The sequence below is a fragment of the Symphalangus syndactylus genome, chromosome 18 (assembly GCF_028878055.3).
Source record: "Symphalangus syndactylus isolate Jambi chromosome 18, NHGRI_mSymSyn1-v2.1_pri, whole genome shotgun sequence".
Lineage (NCBI taxonomy): Eukaryota > Metazoa > Chordata > Mammalia > Primates > Hylobatidae > Symphalangus > Symphalangus syndactylus.
Window position 1 is genome coordinate 88,587,400 of NC_072440.2, and position 15,352 is coordinate 88,602,751.

The 15,352-nt window shown below is 55.7% G+C and overlaps 1 protein-coding gene across 1 annotated transcript in view; it reads right to left on the reverse strand.

Moving 5' to 3' along the window:
- Positions 1 to 15,352, reverse strand: part of KLHL29 (kelch like family member 29) — a 324,605-nt gene that overhangs the window by 24,571 nt on the left and 284,682 nt on the right. The gene's annotated exons all lie outside the window — the stretch shown is intronic.

Genomic DNA, 15,352 nt, shown 5'->3' on the forward strand with positions numbered 1-15,352 from the left:
GAAAGGAGAAGGAGGGAAGAGCCTGCCAGCCACCCTGTTGGGGTTGCACACTCTCTTTCATTGGCAAAAGTTAGGGCCTTCAGTTGACCACTGCTCCCCACAGCCTTGCCTCATCTGCCTGCCCCCAGGATCCCCTGGGCAAAGCCTGCCCTTAATGTTGCTGGTAGCTGCTCGTCAGAGGCCCTGATCCTTGGGCCAGAATGACCTAGACTGTCTTCAGGCCAGGCGATTTCCCTTGGCAGGTGTGTGGGAGAGGGTGGCCTGCAGAGCTGACTGAGCCCTGCTCCCCAGCCCCCCGGCCATCGCCCCTGCTCCAGCCTCATTGGTTGTTGCTGTCCACATGGGCTGGGGCTGGCTGCCTGCCAGGACTCCTTCCTACCTGGCCCCAGCCCTGCTTCTGACACTTGGCCGAGACCCTTTGCCTCTCTGAGCCTCTACTTCTGCATCTGTAAAATGGGGATTGAGGATCCTGCTTCTGCTCCCTGATTGCCAGGCAGGCCCTTTTTGGTGAGGACACACTGGGCTCTGCTGAAGACCAAGGAAGACGGTGGGAGGGGCTCCTGGAGAACATGCCGCATGCATGTTCGGGGAGCGGGGTTGGAGGCCCTGCCTTCTGGGAGCCATGGGCAAGGCCAAATCACTGACCCCGCCAACCCCAAGTCACGCTGAGTCTGGAGTCACAGTAGAGCATCTCCAGGGGTGCGGAAGGTGGCTCTGGCTGGGACTTCAGGAAGGATCTACATGGGGCGAGCTCAGACCTGGAGCAAGGGGGGTGGGAGCTACAGACAGAGACCAGCAGGCTCAGAGCACCAGCGGGAGGGCGCAGGAGGGTGTGGGAGGGTGCAGGAGCACGAGGGGGCAGGTGCAGGTGGACAAAAGGGCCGTGGGCAACAGGGAACACAATGAGGCGGTGGGCGGGGCCAGATCGCAACAGTCTTGCCTGGGAGCTGCAGCTTCATCCTGGGGCACCAGGGAGCCACAGGGGATTCTGGACAGGAAGTGGCGAGGTTAGACTTGGGTTTCAGACAAATCCACACAGAGGCAGGATGGGGGGTGGCTTGGGAGGCCAGTGGGAGGCAAGATAGCGCGGTGCAGAGAGTTGAGCCTCGAAGCCAGACCTGAGGGTGAACCTGCACTGGGCCTCCTATCAGCTCTGTGACCTTGGGAAAGGGGACCCACATCCTCAGAGCCTCAGGGTCCACACTTGTTGAAGGTTCCATGAGACAACATGTGGCGGGCACACAGGGAGCGCTAACCGGGTGGGAGTGTGCGGTGCTGCTGATGGTGATGGTCTTTCCCAGGGAGAGGTGAGAAGGCCGGAATTACACAGCAGCAGCAAGACAGAGAAACAGGAGTGTGTGGACTCCATGGGGCTCAGTTCAGGAAGGAAGTGGGGAGGGGTAGGCATGGAGACCACTAACAGGTTTTTGGAGGGGATGGTGGTGGGACATCAGGAAGGGAGGGAACAAGAAGATCAATTGTGGGGCGGGCCCTGTGGGACACCCGGGGGATGGGGTAGGAGGCGGTGGATAGAGGCCTGGGCTGGAGACAAGGCAGAGAGCCCGGCGGCGCCTGCACACAGCCCAGGTGCAGGGGAGACAGCACAGGGCCAGTTGTAGGGCCAGGCTGGGTAAGGCTCAGCTGCCGTGCTCACACGCATCTCCAGAAAGAGTCACCAGCTGAATTAATGCCCAAACCAGGAGCCAGGTAGATGACATCACCTTTATGAGTGAAGTGGTAGGGGAAGGGACAGAATTCTGGGCTGGGATTCTGAAGACCTGGATCCTGGTTCTTGTTCCAGCATTGCCACTAATTGGTGTGTGACCGTGGGCCAGCCACCCCAGCTTTCTGGGCCTCCGTTTCCTCTAGCACAGAAGGGCAGAGACACCTGCTTGGTAGCTGCCTGGGTGTCACGCTGCAGAGAGTGACAGACGTGGCCCCACATGCCTGCTGAGTTAATCAGTGCTTAGGGGCCTGGAAAACACAACAGCACAAAATGCCTAATCTTTCTGGGCCCGAGGCATCCTGAGGGTTTCTGAAGACCTTCCCTTCAAATCGAGGTCCTGGCGATGATTCTATCTAAAGCCCCAGCCCCGGCTGTGACACCTGCTGCTCCAGGAATTCTGGAGCCAGACCTGGAAGGCGCTTGGAGGTTCAGGTGTCCTCATGCTAATGTAGATGCTTTCTGCTCTCTCTGAATCTCACTTGGTGGAAATCTGGATTTAATAGTTGGGGAAGATTATTCACTTTCAGAAGAATTTTTCAATTTATGAAAGTGCTCACCAGGGGATTCCCAGCAGGCCCCAAGTGCATTCCAAGTATCGATCAGCTGGTGTGTGCGGGCTGCTGCCCACTGCCTGCCTGGCCGGCGAAGCAGGCGCTTGGGCTCTCAGGCTGTGCCTGTCGGGGGGGCAGACCCAGAATCCACAAGGGGATACCAGGACCTGCTGGGCACAGGCTGCCCTCCTCCTTGCCCCATGTTTTGGCAAAGGACACTCCCTGATCTCTGAGGAGCTTCCAAGTGAGGTGTGTGGGGGTGCTGTGGGGTCTGGGGAGACCTTCCAACAACATGGCCTGTTCTCAGGTGTGGGAGGTTTGCAGGCCTCGGGGCTGGGTCTTCCGAGTGGACTTCCAGAAGCACCTGGCACCCTGCACTATTCTGCTGCTCCAGGATTCTGCAGGAGAAGATGGCCTAGAGGCCCCATGGCCCTCCCTGGATGGAGGCTGGGTGGGGTCTGGCGAGTGGAGTCCTGGCAGCTGAGCCTACCAGGTGGGGTGAAGACTTGGCCTCAGCATCCGTCCCTGTTGGTCGGCCCCAGAGGTTGTTTTTGGGTCTCCTCGGCTTTGAGTGGGATGCCCGCCTACGTCTGTGGGACTGCACACCCTGGCCTTGCTCACGGAAGTGGCTTTCCCATGCTCACATTTTTGTCCCAGGCCTCTTCGCCCCTTTCCCCACTTCCTCCTGCATGCCTAGGATGCTCGACTCAGCGTCCAGCATGGAGCTCCTCTTCCCGTGGAGCGTCCACCGCCCACAATCCGCAGGCCTTCCCCAGACTCCTCCCACCCCTCATCACACCAAGTCCCATCTTTGTACCTGCTAGAATTCTCAGGATCCAGCCTCTCCTGCCCTAGGCCCTCCAGCACCCTGAGTGAGCTGCCCTCATCTTTCACTCGAGTCACTCCAACAGCCTCTGAGGACGTCTCCCTGTTTCCAGCCTGTCCCCCTCCAGGCCACCTCCACACTGCAGCTCCTCACAGCCACTGGCCACACAAATCCTTCGGGGCTGAAGGGGCAGCACGGCCCTCTGGGAGGTCTCCCTGTTCCCTCAGCTCCTCCTCCACTCCCAGGGAGCCCTTTGCTCCCCAGTGAAGCCTCCTTGCACCCCACACATGTCCCCAGTCCAAGTCTCCGTCCCCTCCGCCTGGATCTTCCCTCCCCTTCCTCCATCTGGTCAAGCAGTATTTATCCTTCACCACCAGGGAAAGTGTTATTTTGTCCTGGGCCTCTTTGCCTCCTTCCTCTCTTCCTCCCACAACCCCTGCCCTCCGCCCTCCTCCAGAGGCTGGCAGAGCAACCTGTGCTCACTTATTTATAGATACTAGGAGTTGTAATTATTTATTTACATGTCTGCCTCCTGCACTAGACTGTGTTTTATTTATATTTTTATCTTTGACACTCAGCACAGGGCCTGGCATATATATATATAGCTGGTGTGATGGATGGCAAATATTCTTTGTAGCTTCCCCCGTCAAGAGGTGGAGATGACTTCCCTACCCTTTGAATCTTGGCTGGCTTTGTGATTTGCTTTGGACTACAGAATGTGGTGGAAGTGACCCTGTGAAAATGTGAGCCACCGCCTCAAGAAGCTTTGCTCGCTTTCACTCACTCTCCAGGGACCCCTGGCACCACCACCGCCATAGGAACGAGCCTGGGCTAGCCTGTTGGAGCATGAGAGACCGCATGGGGCAGAAATGAGCCGTCCCAGATGAGACATTTAGACCGGCCAGTCTCTGCCAATATCAGCCAGGCCTGACCTAGATTGGCTGAGTGTAGTCCAAACTGCCAAACCAGGATCACAATCTAAATAAGTGGCTGTTGTTAAAACACTCAATTTTAAGTCACTGAATTTTAGAATTGTTTGTTAAGCAGCAAGAGCTAACTGATACACAAGGCATGAATAGATGATGGATTCAAGTGCTCAGGGAACTTTCCCTGTGTTGGTTTCACCTTTGCTAGTTAAGTTTGAGGCTAATTCTTTTTTTTTTTTTTTTTAAGTTGTGGTAAGATATACCCATTTTAAAGTGTCCAGTTCAGTAGTGTTAAGTATATTCACACTGTTGGGCAATCCTCTGGAGTCCTTTTCATTTTCACGAACGGAAACTCCACACCCATTAAACAACCACTCCCCACCTCCCCTCCACCCAGCCCCGGCAACCACCATTCTACTTTCTGTCTCTGTGAGTTTGACTATTTTAGACCCTCTTATAAGTGGAATTATGCAATATTTGTCCTTCTGTGAGTGGCTTTATTTCACCTAGCATAATGTCCTTCAGGTTCACCCACATGGTAGCATGCATCAGGATTTCCCTCCTTTTTAAGGCTGGCTAATATTCCACTGTATGTAGATACCACATACTGTTTAACCATTCATCCTTTGATGGACGCTTGGGTTGCTGCCATCATTTTGCTATTGTAAACAATGCTGCTATGAGCACTTATTTAGACTGTGACTCTGGTTTGGCAGTTTGGGCTACACTCAGCAGATCTAGGTCAGGCCTGGCTGATATTGGCAGAGACTGGCCGTTCTAAATGTCTCATCTGGGGCAGCTCATTTCTGCTCCACGTGGTCTCTCATGCTCCAACAGGCTAGCCCAGGCTCGTTCCTATGGTGGTGGTGGTGCCAGGGGTCCCTGGAGAGTGAGTGAAAGTGAGCAAAGCTTCTCGAGGCCATGGCTCACATTCAGTTCTCACCCTCGAGTTACAGACCAGATATCCCCTTTGATGACCCATCTCAAACCCCATTGGTTCTAAGCGGTTAGTGTAAAATGGCTCTGCGGATGCAGCGGCAAGTGGCATGAGGGAATGGGGACTTGAGGAGGTTCTGCCTGGGGCTGGATGCTTTGCCTAGAGGAGAGTGAAGCCACAAACAGAACCAAGGCTGGAGATGAAGTTGCAGCCAAACTTCTGCAACTTTTTTTCACCAACCGACACAAGTTATTTGTCAGAGACTAATGGGCTCGTTCCGGCTGGACTGTAAGGGCTGTGTGAGATGGTAATAAAGAGGAAGAGATGTCAAATATTAAAAGGCAAAGAATTTCAGTGGCTTTGCAGCAGAGAAGTCCATTAAATCAGAGCCTTGAGAAAGGTTGTGTGGCCAAATCATTTTTTTCAGAGCTCAAGTAAGAACCCAGCTAGGTGATAAATGCTTCTCATCCGATTGGTATGTATGACACATATTTGATAAAGGACCTGAAAAAATTATAAACTCAGAGCAGTTGTGAAATATACTGAGAAAGCCCAGCGAAGACAGTGTCAGGCAGGCCCAGAGGGTAATTCATCCAGGAACAGGGAGCCCGATGCATGCTGACACTGTGGGGACAAATGGGGGCTTTACACAAACAGAGTGTCCCGCTGCTGCTCCATGCGCCTCCCAACCGGAATGTTGCCCTCCCTCCCTGGTCTGATCAGATATGCATTTCTTCCCCTACTTCTTTTCCAAAGAAGAGTTGGCCCCAGAATAAACCCTGAAGGCCAAGAGCAGGCTCCAGCTTCCAGGTGAGACAGAATGAAACCACCTGCGGGCGGCACCTGTGGATCGCTCGTTCAGCCTGAGTCAGAAGTGTGACACCTGAGGCCCCACGCAGGCAAACCCTCCTAGGAACCATGAAACACTCTGACTTCTTGCCTGGACTTAGGGTTTCAGTGAAGAGCCCTTCTGGCTTTCCTGTGCTCCAAATGGGAATTTCTGCCATTTATCTAAAAGGGAGCCAAGTCCTAGGAACAGTCACAACCTCTCCCACCAGCTGTTTCCAAACTGATGACACAGGATGACAAGGCCTATTTACTGAGCAGTGATATCTGGCCTCAGAGGTCCCCTCTGTGCCTACAGCCCCTGACCCAGGGCTGCACACCAGTGGATGCAGGTGGGACTGAAGACTGCCTTCCAGCTGGAACACTTTCATGCCCTCTAAGATGATAGAAAATTCACTTCTATTTTTCTCCTTAACATTTTTTGAAATCATCATAAAACTAACAGAAATATTCCCTTCTCTTTCCCTGGGTTTGTGCCCCTGTCCCTTAGGTCCAAGGAGTGAACAGAGGCAGCTGCCAGCTTGGGCCGTGGGTAGTGCGACTGGGAGACCTAGATCTAGTCACAGATTTACCTCAATCCTCCTGTGACCTTGAGTGGGGGCTCTTTCTTCATCTAGGGTCCACCAGACCAAGGGCTGCCTTGATCCCTTATTTCCAAACTCCTTACCATGGGCTCCTACAGGCTTCTATGACCTGACCTGACCTGTGCTCACAGCTTCATATTCTATCACGTTCCACACATCCCCCAACTCTCTCTCTGAGTTCACAGGCAGTTCATTCTGTTCCTTCACTTTGAATGTTTCTCTTTCTGCCTTTGGCCAAGGTTTCTCCTACACTTGCTTCCTGGGGTCCCACCATTCCTTAAGCCTTACCCTATTATTATTACTATTTTGTAGAGACAGGGTCTCGCCATGTTGCTCAGGCTGGTCTCAAACTCCTGACCTCAAGCGATTCTCCTGGCTTGGCTTCTCAAAGCATTGGGATTACAGGTGTGAGCCACCATGCCTGGCTGTAAGCCTCACTTAAAATCCCATCCTCCAAAAATTCTTACAGAACCCCCCAGTTGTCATTAACGTCACCCTCTCCTGTGGTTCCATGAGACTTGGTACCTCCATTGGAGTAGAGACCCTTGGCTGCCTTATTACAGAGGAATGTCTGTCTGTCTGTCTCCTTTCTAGTTTGTGATTTTCTAGAGGGCTTTTCTCTCTGGCCCCCTGAGCACCTGGAACCATGCTTTGCACAAAAAGTTCCTTTCTGACTGGAATTCCTTGTGGGTTACAGACCACATGCAGATGTGTGCTAGGGGGTTAGATCACATTCCCTCAAACGTGATCCACTGGAACTATTTGAAATACCACAGCTGTGCGGAATCGGATGGACAGAATGTAAAAGTCAACCCCTCTAACTTCAGGCAACACTGGTGCTAATAACGGCGATAACCCTGCAATTCATATGCAATCTACAGTTGCTAAAGCATTGGCACATTAATTATTTAGGTCCTCCTTGGGGAGAGATTTAATTATTCTGTTCAGCTCCAGTGGCTTTGAAGAGCCTGAAATGGCCTTCCTGGGAAGAAGTGACCACCCCAGCAGCCGCCGAGCACAGGTGCAGCCTGGAGCCCTTGAGGCCACTCTGCAGGACAGGGTTCTCTCCAGGCTTTGGGTCTCAGCTGCCCGGATCATAAGATCTACCCAAATGAAAACCAAGAACAGATCATCTTCATGGACAGCTCATGCCTTGTGGGCTCAGAGTAGGAGTCAAAGGGTATGGTCTCTTGTTTAGGAAGGAACGGAGGAGGACAGGGGGCAGAGTGTCAGGACCCCATCCCCAGCCCAAGGAACCTGGCCAGAGGGTGGGCACTGCAGAGGTGGGGGTGGGTCCCGGGCTGAGCAGGGAAGGCCATGGGCAAATTCCTTGGCTGCAGCTGGAGCAAGTGCCTGGTTGGGTTGACACTAGCAGCATGTAGTCCCTCCTGCCTCCAGCAAAAAGGTTGCTACTTGGCTCCTTCCCCTGCTTGGAGGATGGAGGCCGAGGGGTGATGGGAATATTCCGAGCGGGAGAGGAAGAACATGTCATGGGGTGGAGGCAGGGCTGAGAGACCCTGGGAGAAGGCCAGGGCTTGAGAGACTTGGGTGAGAAATAGGGTCAAGGCCAGTGGCGTGAAGAGCTCTGGAGTGGCCAGAGCTGGAGGTGGAGAGGACTTTGTGTGGGGAATTAAACATCCAGGGGAGTCAAGGCAGGACCTGGAAGAGCTCTGTGGGGACTGGAAGCCTGAAGGTGGGCTGGGGGAGGGCCAGGTGAGGGGCCAAGGCAGATGGGAGCAGACAGAGGGGCAGGCATTTAGGGGCAGGGTGGCCCTACCATCCTTTTGTGAGGTAGTTGGCCCCACCAGGGGTTAGAACTTGTTACCAGGGAGTGGGGTGTCCTGAGGTGCCTTGGTCCTCAGGGCCAGAAGAGAGAGAGACTTGAGTCTGGCCCCAGAAACTGAACTGAATCCAATGTCTGGGGTGGGGGTGAGGGTGGGTGGGTCTCACTCCTCCCCCGTGCTCACAGCCCTCCATGTCTTCATGTGGAAGAACTGTGTTCTGTCTACAGCGTTATTTATTCAGAGGTGCTGCTGCTTTTCCATTGGAGGTGGGCTCTTGGAAGATGGGGTGGTTCTTGGCTGGAGAGATTGAAGAAGCCAGGATAGTTGGGGCCAGTTGCAAGAGCCAAGTTCAGCACCTTGGAGAGCCAGGGGAGCTCCATAGGGGTTAGAGGGTGCCCTGGAGCAGCTGACCATGTCCCCTGCTGAGTGAGGCTGGGGCCCTGACATCCTCCTTCAGAGGCAGACTCAGACCCCGAGTTCTGGGAACCTCAGATGGCTTGTGTCTGTTTGGCCCCTTTGTTTATTCATTAAACTGCTGTTTCCTGTGTGCCAGGCACTGGTGGGGGGGAGGGGGGTTGCTGGGTCACCTGGAAATTGGCACGTGTGCAGAGCTGGGGAGCTCACAGTTTAAAGGGAGATACATTCACAGAGCGTGTGTGTGCTTGGAATGCCCTGTGAGAGGAGTCTGACGGGGGCAAGTGCTGGGTGGAGGTGGCGCCGAGGAGGGGATGGCTGGTTCTTCCTGACGGAGTCAAGGGAAGACTCAAAAGGTGAGCAGGAGCGCCCCAGCTGGCTGCAGGGCTGAGATGTGAACACACAGGCTGAGGTGTGAGAGGGCCATGTTAGGGACTGAAGGTCACTGGTGTGGCTGGCATGTGCTGTGTGCACACATGGCTGTGTGTGTGCATGCATGGGTATCTACGTGTGTGTTTGAGCATGTGGTGGGTACAAAGGTGTGGGTGTGAACATATGGTGTGTGCAAACATGTGGGAGGGCGTGTATATGCACCGTGTGTGTGCCAATGTATATGCGTGTGTGAGAGCATGTTGTGTGGGTGTGTGCATGCACCCCTGTGTATGTGTCTGTGTAGGGGTGTGTGTGTGTGTGTGTGTGTGTGTGAGAGAGGATGTGGTATGGGTGTGTATGCACCCCTGTGTATGTGCCCATGTGTGTGTGTGAGCATGTGGCATGGGTGTATGTGCCCTCATGTATGCATATGTGTATGGGAGCATGTGGTGTGGGGGTGTGTATGCATCCCTGTGAATGTGCCCGTGTGTGTATGTGTGAGAGAGAGACAGCATGTGGTGTGGACATGTGAATGCACCCTGTGTATGTGTCTGTGTGTGTGTGCAAGTGTGAGGATGGGTGTATGTGTGTCCTCTTGTGTACAGTGCATGTGAGCATGTGGCATGGGTGCGTGTCTGTGCCTGTATCTGTGTAGATGTGTGTGGGAGACAGCATGTGGCATGGGTGCGTGTCTGTGCCTGTATCTGTGTAGATGTGTGTGGGAGACAGCATGTGGCATGGGTGCGTGTCTGTGCCTGTATCTGTGTAGATGTGTGTGGGAGACAGCATGTGGCATGGGTGCGTGTCTGTGCCTGTATCTGTGTAGATGTGTGTGGGAGACAGCATGTGGCATGGGTGCGTGTCTGTGCCTGTATCTGTGTAGATGTGTGTGGGAGACAGCATGTGGCATGGGTGCGTGTCTGTGCCTGTATCTGTGTAGATGTGTGTGGGAGACAGCATGTGGCATGGGTGCGTGTCTGCGCCCTTGTGTATGTGGGTGTGAGCATGAGGCCTGTGCATGTGAGAAGCAGAGGGAAAAGCTGCAGATCAAGGCAAACCCATATCTGACAGTGAACCAAGCAAACCAACCCATCGTCTTTTTCCCGCAGGAGGCTGGGGGCCACTGGTGGATTTCATGAGGGAGGCTGAGAGCGTCAGGTTTGTCTCTGACACTGGAAAGGTTGCTGGAAGGCAGCCGCGAGTGGCCTGACCCTGCGCGCGCGGGCCCATGCTCCCCGGGCCTGGGGCTTCATTTCCCACACCATCATGAGCTCCCTTCTTCCGGGCTGCCCCTGCCATTCCAGCCCATTCTGACCCCTCGTCTGAATTCCCAGGCCATAGGCAAGCACCCAAAGCATATCATCAGGTGCCCACAAGGCACAGGACACCGGGCCGACACCTGGAGCTGGGGTGGGGTGAGAGCTGTGGAGGAGGGTGCAAGAGGTGTGCAAGACAGCTCCTGTCCCAGGGGAGCAGGCAGCTCAGTGCGGACACAGGTGCCCACAGTGAGGAGCTGGATGAGAGAGCTGCAGGGATGGTCAGCTGTGGTGCTAGAGGCCTTCTGAGGAAGGAGGGGTGGGTGGCCAGGGCTGGGGGGCCGGGAGTGGGGCCAGGAAGTGCAGGGCTGTGGGGCGACTGCTGGCTGTCTCCGGTGGAGAACCAGACACATATGAGGGGGGCATGTCACTCTGAATCGACTGTCTCAGCACCTCAGTGCATATTTACAGGCCTCCTTCATGCCAGGCCCTGGACCATGAAGAGGAAGCCACTTTCTGTCCCCAAGGAGCTCAAGTCTGATGGGGAAGAAGCCACTGGAGTGGACGGAGGTGAGTTTGGCTGCTCAGCACTGGATCCCCTTCCTACTGGGGACAATCCCAAGATGGGGTATCTGGGCCATGTCACTGTGGGGGCCCAGGGGAGGTAGCTCCCTGCTAGCTGGTGTGTGGCCATGAGGCCTGGACTTGGCCGGTTGGGTGCTCTGGCCCTGGACTTCGAAGTTCCAGGAAGGAGTGCAAAGACAGTGATGGCCACGGTGGCTGTGATGAACTTGCAAAGCTATGCTCCCCCAGGGCCTGGGCAGGCTCTGCCATAAGTGGCATTTATCATAGGCCTGACATATCCATGCGCCTGTCCCAGTCAGGGCCTGGGATGCCAACCACAGGACCCAGCTCTGTCAGCGAAGCAGAAAGGTATATATTGGAGGCTGGGGAATGCGGCTGGGAATTGGGGCAGGAATGGAGGCAGTGCAGCCAGGCCCGTCACAGAGACAGTCCCCCTGGGGTCCTACACGGGCGCAGTCTCCCCTGGGAGCCCGCTGCCCTCCATTCCCAGCCAGTGGGCAGCCCTGGGTTCCAGGAGTGGCTGGCTCTGCATCTACCCATGAGACCACCTCCTACTCTCTTTCCATTCGGAGGCCCTGGCTGACTGGCCTCCACTGGGGGTCCTGGGGAGCTGGGTGAACAGCTGTTGTGGGGTGTGGGGAGGGGCTGGCTGGGAAAAGGCCGAGCGAGCAGCCTTAGGGCTTCTGCATCCAAAGCTGCAAACCCACAGGAATGATGTGCTTTGGAAATAGAAGGGTCACAGGGACCTGGACGAGGAAATGGTATTCTTCCATAAGGGATGAGGAGCCTGACAGCCACAGATGCAAACCCAAAGCCTAAATTCCCATGTGCTCATGAAACCTCGCTTTGTTGTGTTCTTCCTAGAGGCCTCATCTTTCCAAGATCTGGTCAGCTGTGGCTTTGGGAAAGTCAGCCACCTGCACCAGGGGACGGGCCGGCTCAGAGAAGGAGTGGAAAGAGATGCAGGGAGAACTGGGGATGGGGGCAGGCAGGAGAGAGCCGCAAGGGGACGGGAAAACATGGGTCTCCTCCTCCTGCTTCAGTAAAAGCCATTATTTCCCAAGAATTCTGAGAGCCATAGTCCCAGCAAATAAATCAATAGTTTTAAAGGATTTGCAAGAATTAGTGAACCAGAGCCGGGAGTACAATCAGTTTAGTTACCTAGGTAAAGAGGGAAATGAAATGGAAACCCCAGATGCCGGGAGCTAATGACAGCTCAGAACACTGCGAATCCCATCCAGGGAGGAGTCACAGCTGGGAGGATGTGGGGTTAGGAGGGAGGGGAGAAGAGAGAGAGAGAGGGAGAGAGAGAGACAGAGAGAGAGAGAGTGTGTGTGTGTGCGCGTGTGCGCACGTGTGTGTAGAGACCCCTCCCCTCTCTGCCCACTCTGTGCCCTTCATGGTCTTCCAGGAGGAGTGTCTGCCCCTGGTTCTCTGTGTCCACCCCTCCTGCCCATCCTGGCCCGGGTCAGTTTAGGGCAACACGTCTGCCTCCTGCCATTTCAGGGGAGGTAAAAGCCCAAGAGTCATTTCTAGTTTTTCATATTTCTAACGATCTTTTAAGATTATACAAGTAATCTCCACATCATTAGAGGAATATTAGAAAATCTTAATAGGCATGAAAGAAGAAAGTGGAATTGTGCCCTCCGGGTGATCAGCCCCCCGCCGCAGGCCCTGGCACAGAGTTAGGGGGTCAGTTCTACCTTAAGAGGCCTATGTCAGGCCTGGGGGTCGGGGGGACCATGCAACGGTGGGGAGTCAGCCCCTCATCCTGCCAAGGGTGGAACACTGCTGCGGTGCCCCTGTGTAGCAGGCACGGTGCCCAGCACACCCCCCTGCCCATCACACCGGTCTGCGAGTCCAGTCGTGCCCCACCTTGCGAGGAGGCACCCGGCCTGGTCTCATGAGGTCCCGGAAAGGACCAACAGGTGGGCTGTACTGACACCCCCGTCCTCCCAACCCCCAGGTTGTGCCTGGTCTCCCTGCGTCCCAGGCCAATCCCGCCTCCTGGGTGTGTGATCTTTGCCTGCTGAATCCTGTCTTCCAGTTAGCCGGCGAGCTCATGTAGGTGCAGCCACCGCCTTTCCCTCCCCCGATATTCCCAGAGCCCTGTGCAGCCTCTGGCACTCACTGGGCTCCACGCGACGATCTACACGCCTGAGACCCCAGATGCAGGAAGGAGAGGCCTAACTGGGCACACGGCGCGTGCTCCGGGGCCTTCTGGCTCAATTCTCCCTGCATGGGACCTTTCATGGGTCCCTGCCATTTCAGCTGAGCTTCTGGCTTTACTGACACCCCTCTCTGCCTGGGTCCCTCCCCACATGTATTTAACTTGACAGTCTGTTTTTCTCAGGAAGCAGAACCTACCAGATTCTGTGATAATACCACGGCCCTGTTTTTACCAATCCAATGGACACAGTTACCCAAGAGTTGCTGTCCTGCACTGGCGGGGCCAGGCCTGTGTACTCGGCTGCAGCCCTGGCTTCTGGGGGCCTCAGCTCTAAATGAGCCGGGCACCGGCCACTGTGCTCAGAGGCTGACTGGGGGTGGCAGGGCAGCCACACAGTGGGGGGACCATCCCCTACATGAACACAAACGCTGAGAAGGACCAGTCTCCCCCACAGGCTGTGTCCAACACGGGCCACGGGTGCTGCTCACGGGGCACCCAGCACTCAGGGAGCCCCCACTGTGTGCCGGGCCCTGTGCAGGGGGCAGAAGTGATGCGACGACCTGGCTTTCTGCCCTCAGGGAGCCTTCTCTGCATGTACAGTTATCCACTCAGTGGGGCAGGACTGTGTGGAAGGGAAACGGAGGCTGCGTGGGAGCCTGGAAGAGGAGGGTGGCACCTAGGCTATTCCCTCTCTCAGGGAATTCCTTCATCCTCGTTCAGAAAACATCTACCCATTCGGTAAGATCAGCTGCCACTCTGTGGTCCCATCACACTTGGCTCAGTACTCTGCTGAGTCTGTTTACTTCGCTCTGAACCGGGGGTGGCTCATAGACAGGGACTCCCAGCACTGAGCACCCAGCAGGGGCAGAGAGGTGTCTGCTGGCTGAGTGAATGACCCTGACCAAATGGGAAGAGAGACGCCTTCCTGGCCTGGGGGCACCGAGAGGCTGCAGCCTGGCTGCGTGGGGGTCATCATCAGCTGAGTCTGCGGTCCCCTGTGGTCACACAGGACCAGGTCCTCCTAGACTCCACAGCCCCCGGCCCAGGGATGAGGAAGGTGCTGCTCGGCCTGACATGGGAGTGGCCCCTGCCCACCATGGGCCACAGCCTTCCTGCTCAGCTCAGCCTCGGTGGTGAATAACACTGCCCCTGCTGTGCCACTTCCGGGCTCTCTGGGCTCCCACACTCTGCTGCGGAGGCCCAGGCTGGCTCCCTCTCAGGGTGGGTGCTGCCTCTGGAGGGTGGAGGTGAGGGGAAGAGACTGAGGGTGGCCCTGCGGTGCCTTGATGGAGCAGCAGTGGGGACCATGCACCTCTGAGGGTCTGGGTGAGTGGGGGCTGCAGCCAGGCCTGGGGGCAGGCTGGGGAAAAGGCTTTCCCCAGCCTGGCTGGCCTGGGGGATCAGGAGGGTCTGTAAACCAAGCTCTGGGGCTCCCTGAGGTTCCAGGAAGAACCCCGCCTGTCCCAGCAAAGGTAGATCCAGGAGAGGAGTGGGCTTGGCCACCTCGGCTGCCACCAGAAGCTGCCCCCTCAGCTCCTATCTGTTCCCCTCTGCCCCTGGAGCTTCTGAAGCCACTTCCCTCATCCCTGGACTTCTGCAGGCCGAGGTATGACTGTTCTGTCTCCTGTTAGCAAGGTCTGCAGCATTGCTCTGAGCAGCATCCTCCAATGTGGTGCACCTGCTCGACAGGAGTGCAAAGGTAGGTGCTGGGGCGGGGGCAGTCATGGACTTGCTCCCCACTCCGACAAGCTCTCACTCCTCAGGAAAGCTCTCAGAAGCAGGGCCTGCATCTCACCGGTCTCTGCACCCCAGTGCCTGGCACAGCTTCTGGCCTCAGGTAGGTTTCAGGTAAGGTCTGAATGAGTGATTGAGGGAAACAGGTGCTGGCTTGGAGAAGATGCTGTGGGATAGAAGGCACTGAGCTGGGTCTTGAATGGACAGGGTTTGAGCCATCAGCCATGGAGGAAGGGCTATCCACAAGCAGGGACTCAAGGTAGGGAAGCACAGAGTGACCAGGGATGATACAGTTGGGCCAGCTGGGTGGGGGACGACCGAGAGAAGATGTCAAATAGGGAGGAGGAGAAAAAAATAACACAGAGAGGGGCAGGACCCTGGCAACAACTGAACTGAAGTGCTTTAGGCATTTCCAGAAATCCAGCATTCTTCTTCCCTTGGCAGCGCCTACCAGGGAAAGCAAAAGCCTGCAAGCCTCAGTGCCTGGCCCGCTCCTGGCCTGGAAAGAGGAACAGAGGGAGGACGGCAGGGCTGGGTGGTCTCCCGATCACAAGTGTACATTTCCCAGGCATCTGGGCAGTGATGGAATTGTCAGCCTGGAAGTCACCTCGAAGGAGAAATGACCGTGTGCCTCAGACAGA